Below are 7,653 nucleotides of genomic sequence, written 5' to 3'. Positions count from 1 at the left end.
ATGTGAGACAACTTCCTTACACATCTCCACCTTGGGTCAGATTCAATCGAGTCCAACTAGAGTCTAAAATACAAGATTAGGTAATGGAGATGTTGTCTCAACTGCTTCATAGACCAATTAAGCCACCAGTTCCAAATGTGATAGCATATGCACTCAAGGGACCCCAACCTGAGCTAATGTGACAGCATACGCGCTCAAGGGGTGCTAAACCCTTGCTGGGCCAAGTTACAGCAAAGAGAGTTATAATATAACACCACATGCACTGCACCTTGTGCTCTAATTCACGGGGTGCTTGAATCCTTGCTGGACCAAGTTACACCAAAGAGAGTTATAATATAACACCACATACACTCCACCTTGAACTCTAACTCATGCAACAATAGAATCTCGAAGCATTTGGAGTACATAGCAAAGGGTCCATCGAACCATGGACTCTGATATCAAAATGTTAGGGTTTTTATAAAGGCCTATTGAGAGATAGAATATGCTGATCTACTTGGATCCAATTGACTCAAAATAACTAATCATTATTGAGCCATGAGTCGAAACATATATATAATCATCTATTCATCTTACTCGATCTCTATGGGATGTGGGATTAAATCCCACTCTATTTCTTCTTTCAAACAGAACCCCACACAATCCAATGGATGTAAGACAACTCCCTTACATATACTTTAATATAACATACTAGTGGAAATATTCAAATAATAATGCAAATAGATCTAGTTGGACAAATATTCAAAAAATAATGCAAATAGATCTAGTTGGACAAGTCCACTACGTATAAACTTCTGTCTAGTATCTTATTCAAGAGTTTTGGTAAAGTTTATTGCGGTAGAAAAGAGTCAGGTATGAGAAGAATAGAAAATTAGCTGTTAATGGCTTTCCAGCAGACACTCTGTCAGAAGCAACCCTGTAAAGCTTTTTTGAGTGGAAATCTTAAACTAGGCTTAATTAGGACGCTAAACTCATTATTCTCTTATGTTTAGTCGGTTAATAAGGCCAATCGAGGGCAAAAAAACAAGCATCATTCCAAGTGTTCCCCATTTTTTATTCTTTTTCTAGGGAAAATTGCGCTAAACTGCCCTTAAAACTTTCCTAGGTAATAGATAAGTACTTACTTTATCAATTTATTATTTGAAGTAAAAACAGGGCACAGTGCAAGTTGTCCTACTCAAAAGATATTATTACAAGAACAACAACTTCGAGGAGAGCTTTTAGTAAGAGTGGCGTTAGGGGCACACCATCCACCACAATCCCAACCACACTACCCCCTCTCAATGCTACAGTAAACCGGGTCCCACATGAGATTTTAAAAAAAATTAAAATCCCATGCGGGGTCCGGTTTACTGTAGCATTAAGAGGGGGGAGTGTGGTTAGGGTTGTGGTGGGTGGTGTGCCTCTAACATTATTTTTTAGTAATTACTAACTTTAAAGCAAACATTTTTCTGATATCAATCCTTCAAATTATATTTATTTGCGTATAAAACATCCGAGAACCAATATCTGAGTTATGTTTTTGATATTGGTTAACTACAGCAAGTGGGTTTGTGCCTTTGTATTATTGTTGTTTTTAACTAACTACTCCTATAGTTTCTTGTTGCTTATAGAATCTTTCAGCCCTTTACCCTCAAATGGACTAACTAGTTAATTCCAACGGTACTATCGATTAAAATTTTTCTAAAAGGAAGAGAGTAAATAAATTTAAAAAAAAAGGAAAAATGTGTACAGGCCCCAAAAGCAGAAACTTCATGTGACGAGGCCCCTCATAGTTTTCCCCATGTGAATCAGCTCCTTGATGTGTGACACTTTGTACAGCAGCCTTTTTTTATCAATTATTACATGTCAGCTAAGCTAAAATCCCCAAATTATCATTATCTTCTCTCCTCAATCTCTCAGACCCAGCAATCATATCATCTTTCTCTCTCATCTCCTCTCTCTCTCTCTCTCTCTCTCTCTCTCTCTCTCTCTCTCTCTCTCCTCTCTCTAAAACTAAGAGCTTTCTCAAGCTCGTCAACCTGGCCCTCGCCCTCCTCGCCGTTGCCGCCTCCGCTCAGGCCCCCAAGGCTCCACTCGAGTTCGCCGCCGCCTCCCCTCCCCTCCTCCACCTGTCCTCGTCGTCGTAGATCGCCGTCGCTCCCCCGCCGTAGATCGTCGCCGTCAAGACGCACAGAGCATTAATCCATTAGCTAGAAGAAAAGAAAAAAAAGAAAAAATGTTTAACCAGTTACAAATAAATGAACGATTTAATTTTAAAAAATAGTCAAAAGTTGTCCCCATTTTTCCACATTCACGAGACATCCACGCCATTTTGGAGGAAGCTGAATTTGTAATAAACCTAATGTGCGCAGTCTTTTTGTATTTTAATTTTGAACAAATTTTTAAAATAGACCATTTTTAAAACTTAATTAGCAAAATAGGCTGAAAAATATTTAATTACCAAAAATCGTTGTAAGCTGGGACGGTAGTTATAAATCGTTGTTATAAATGAGGATACAGTCATATTTTTATAAATCGTTGTTAATTATATTTGATAATAGTTATACATAATAATATGTTATTTCTAGATGCTATCGTGGTAGTTCTAGTAGCCCTCGAGTTAGTTCTAGCTTCTATTACCCTAGTTCTAGCTTGTATACAGCCAGTTCTAGCCCACACCTTACTAGTTCTAAACTCAGCCCGTGTTTTTTTACCTTCACACTTGTTAATTCATGCTTCTACGTTAGTTCTAACTTCTATTATCCTACTTCTAGCTTGTATACAGCCAGTTCTAGCCAACATCTTGCTAGTTCTAAACCCAACAAGGATTTTTTACATGCACACTTATTAATTCTTCCTTCTACGTTAGTTTTAGCTTCTATTACCCTAGTTCTAGCTTGTATACAGCTAGTTCTAGCCCACACCTTGCTAGTTCTAAACCCAACAAGGGTTTTTTACATGCACACTTATTAATTCTTGCTTCTATGTTAGTTCTAGCTTCTATTACCCTAGTTCTACCTTGTATACAGTCAGTTCTAGTCCACACATTGCTAGTTCAAAACCCAACAAGGGTTTTTTACATGCACACTTGTTAATTCTTGCTTCTACGTTAGTTTTAGCTTATATTACCCTAGTTCTAGCTTGTATATAGCCAGTTCTAGCCCACACCTTGCTAGTTCTAAACCCAACAAGGGTTTATTATATACACACTTGTTAATTCTTGCTTCTATAACAGTTCAAGCTTCTATTACCCTAGTTCTAACTTGTATACAGCCAGTTCTAGCCCACACCTTACAAGTTTTAAACCCAACAAAGGTTTTTTACATGCACACTTATTAATTCTAGTTCTAAACCCAGCCCGTATTTTAGAACTGTCTGTAAATAAGCTAGAACTAGGACAATAGAAGCTAGAACTAAGAAAGAAGCAAGAATTAACAAGTGTGGATGTAAAAAATATGGGCTTGTTTTAGAACTAGCAAGATGTGGGTTAGAACTGGCTGTATACAAGCTAGAACTAGGGTAATAGAAACTAGAACTAACGTAGAAGCAAGAATTATTAAGTGTGCATGTAAAAAATGCTTGTTGGGTTTAGAACTAGCAAGGTATGGGCTAGAACTGTCTGTATACAAGCTAGAACTAGGGTAATAGAAGTTAGAACTAACGTAGAAGCATGAATTAACTAGTGTGAAGGTAAAAAACGCGGGTTTGGTTTAGAACAAGCAAGGTGTGGGCTAGAACTGACTGTATACAAGCTGAAACTAGGGTAATAAAAGCTAGAACTAACGTAGAAGCAAGAATTAACAAGTGTGTATGTAAAAAACCCTTGTTGGGTTTAGAACGAGCAAGGTATGGGCTAGAACTGGCTGTATACAAGCTAGAACTTGAGAAATAGAGGCTAGAACTAACGTAAAAGCAAGAATTAACAAGTGTGCATGTAAAAAACCCTTATTGGGTTTAAAACTAGCAATGTGTGGGCTAGAATAGGCTGTATACAAGCTAGAACTAGGGTAATATAAGGTAGAACTAACGTAGAAGCAAGAATTAACAAATGTGCATGTAAAAAACTCTTGTTGGGTTTAGAACTAGCAAGGTGTGGGCTAGAACTGGCTGTATACAAGCTAGAACTAGGGTAATAGAAGATAAAACTAACGTAGAAGCAAGAATTAACAAGTGTGTATATAAAAAACCCTTGTTGGGTTTAGAACTAGTAAGGTGGGGGCTAGAACTGGCTGTATACAAGCTAGAATAAGGGTAATAGAAGCTAGAACTAACATAGAAGCAAGAATTAACAAGTGTGCATGTAAAAAACCATTGTTGGATTTAGAACTAGTAAGGTGTGTGCTAGAACTGGCTGTCTACAAGCTAGAACTAGGGTAATAAAAGTTAGAACTAATATAGAAGCAATAATTAACAAGTGTGCATGTAAAAAACCCTTGTAGGGTTTAGAACTAGCAATGTGTGAGCTAGAACTGGTTGTATACAAGTCAGAACTAGGGTAATAGAAGCTAGAACTAACGTAGAAGCAAGAATTAATAAGTGTACATGTAAAAAACCCTTGTTGGCTTTAGAACTAGTAATGTGTGGACTAGAACTGGCTCTATACAAGCTAGAACTAGGGTAATAGAAGGTAGAACTATCGTAAAAGCATAAATTAACAAGTGTGAAGGTAAAAAACGCAGGCTGAGTTTAGAACTAGTAAGGTGTAGGCTAGAACTGGCTGTATACAAGCTAGAACTAGGGTAATAAAAGCTAAAACTAACGTAAAAGCTAGAACTTACAAGTGTGCATGTAAAAAAACCCTTGTTAGGTTTAGAACTAGCAAGGTATGGGCTAGAACTGGCTGTATACAAGCTAGAACTCGGGTAATAGAAGCTAGAACTAACGTAAAAGAAAATATTAACAAGTGTGCATGTAAAAAACCCTTGTTGGGTTTAGAACAAGCAAGGTGTGGGCGAGAACTGACTGTATACAAGCTAGAATTATGGTAATAGAAGCTAGAACTAACGTAGAAACAAGAATTAACAAGTGTGCATGTAAAAAGCTCTTGTTGGGTTTAGAACTAGCAATGTGTGAGCCAGAACTGGCTGTATACAAGTTAGAACTAGGGTAATAGAAGCTATAACTAACGTAGAAGCAAGAATTAACAAGTGTGTATGTAAAAAACCCTTGTTGGGTTTAGAACTAGCAAGGTGTGGGCTAGAACTGACTGTATACAAGATAGAACTAGGGTAATAGAAGCTAGAACTAACGTAGAAGCAAGAATTAAAAAATATGCATGTAAAAAACCCTTGTTGGGTTTAGAACTAGGGTGTGGGCTAGAACTGACTGTATACAAGCTAGAACTAGGGTAATAGAAGGTAGAACTAACGTAGAAGAAAGAATTAATAAGTGTGCATGTAAAAAATCCTTGTTGGGTTTAGAACTAGCAATGTGTAGGCTAGAATTGGCTGTATACAAGCTAGAACTAGGGTAATTGAAGCTAGAACTAACGTAGAAGCATGAATTAACAAGTGTGCATGTAAAAACCCTTGTTGGGTTTAGTACTAGTAAGGTGTGGGCTAGAACTAGTTGTATACAAGCTAGAACTAGGGTAATAGAAGCTAGAACTAACTCGAGGGCTACTAGAATTACCACGATAGCATCTAGAAATAACATATCATTAGGTATAACTATTATAAAATATAATTAACAACGATTTATAAAAATATGACTGTATCTGTAATGACCGTAAATTTTTAGTACTGGTTTAAATAAATTTTCTGGTGTTTAAATATTAAAATATATATATTTTTTAAAAAGTATTCGTATTTTTCCTGACTTTTTTGAATTTTCTATGATTTAAAGTCCAAATTTTATATTTATTTTAATGGTTTTGTTAATTATAAATTTAGTTGTTACGGTGGAAACTTTTTAAACTAATGTTTTGTTATTTATTATTACTATTATTATTATTTGTATTAATATTTTTAGCTTGTGATCAGCACGATAGTCAATCTGTTAGTTGGCTTTTCCCTAGGTTCCCTTATATCAGCCATTCTCTCTCCTATCAATATTTTTCTCTCTCTCCAATAATTCATTCTCTCTCTCTCCCCTACCCCACTTCCCTAATTTCCTCCCCAATTTCCGCATCCCCATCTCCTCCTGTCTTTCTCGTGTTTCCCTCACCCTCCTCAAAAGAATCACTCTCTCTCTCTCTCTCTCTCTCACGTTTCTCTCTCTCTCCCCTCAAAAGAAATCCCACCTTCATTCTCTCTCCTCTATTATTTATCCAGCTCACTCCTCATCTCTCTCTCATAACTCTCTCTCTCTCGCACTCAACTTCCCTCCCTCCTCCCCTCCCTGACCGAGCCTCCCGCCACCACCGAACTCCGACGACGCCCCAACGCCAGCGCCCAATGAACGCCGACCGCCTCGCTGGCAGCACGCCCAGATCCACAGCCTGCACCCGCGGTGCGTCACTGCCGTTCGTTCGCCCCAGTCCGCCGCCGCTCGCCTCAGTTCGCCGCCGTGGCCAAGCCCAATCATCACCGCCACCTGAGCCACCCCGCTTCCGATAGCCTCGTCACACTCCTCCAGCCTCTGTCCGCGTCACCTTCCCCAATCACCGTCGTCGATCCGCCTCTCCTTCATCTCGCCTCCACAAACCCCCAGTGCGCGCCTCTAAGTTCTTGCCGTCGAGCTGCCCGCCTCCGGTCGTCGACCCCACCTCTAGCTCCGCGTCCGCCAACCTAACCTCATCGGCCCAAACCCCCTACAGCAGCGCCAGCCCTGAGCCCTCTGTCACCGCCAACCCGTGCCCCCTCTTAGGGATAACCTGATCATTATGAATAAAATAATAAACACTAAACTCTTACTGTGATTTCCGAACACTCTTTTGCTGAGATGAGATTCGATCACTTCATTGGATCAATCTTCCCTCACAAAACTCTCATTGGTGTTCGACGACTCATAGTCTTCCACTATAAAATCCCTCACTGATCAAATTTATTGATAGTGGGTCCACTAAAATTCTTTTTGGTTTAATCCATTCAAACTTTCGTTATGTCCGTGCACTCAACACTTTCATGGTTAGAGTCTGGATATAATGCTTGGAATTTTAATCTGTCCATCCTTGACAAATTGTCAAACTCCTTCTTGTTAAGTCCCTATCACTTAACATCAGGAACCCCATTTGAGTGATTTGTACAAGTCAACACCCCCACTATAATTCGTACTCCCACTCCTACTGTCTACCTGGTCAAACCTTCCTACAGTTAGGACCACAACCAAAATCCCTCTCGATTCCTCCAATGAACGAGAGGTCCACTTTTAAATTGAACGATCAAGCCTATAAAAGGTAAGATCGTCTCAAACCTCCCACTTCCACTGCTTCCTTGGTCAAACCTATAAAAGTTAGGGCCACAACCAGATTCCCCTCTCGATTCCTTCCATGAACGAGAGGTCTACTTTCAAATTGAGCAATCAAACCTATAAAAGTTAGGATTGTCTCCAACTTCACTTAGTCAAACATGCAGATAGTTAGGACTAAGATTGAGTTATCCCTTTCGATAAACGAAAGACTTCCATCTTTTCCTTTTTCAGCCAAACCTATAAAAGTTAGGGTCGAAATCGAAATTTTCCCTCAATAAATGAGGAACTCTTTTCTTGGATCAAGTAACCAATCCTATAAAA

This window comes from Asparagus officinalis, chromosome 5 (assembly GCF_001876935.1).
Source record: "Asparagus officinalis chromosome 5, Aspof.V1, whole genome shotgun sequence".
Taxonomy (NCBI): domain Eukaryota; kingdom Viridiplantae; phylum Streptophyta; class Magnoliopsida; order Asparagales; family Asparagaceae; genus Asparagus; species Asparagus officinalis.
The sequence above is the reverse complement of the archived record's forward strand: the minus strand, read 5'-3'. Positions refer to the sequence as shown.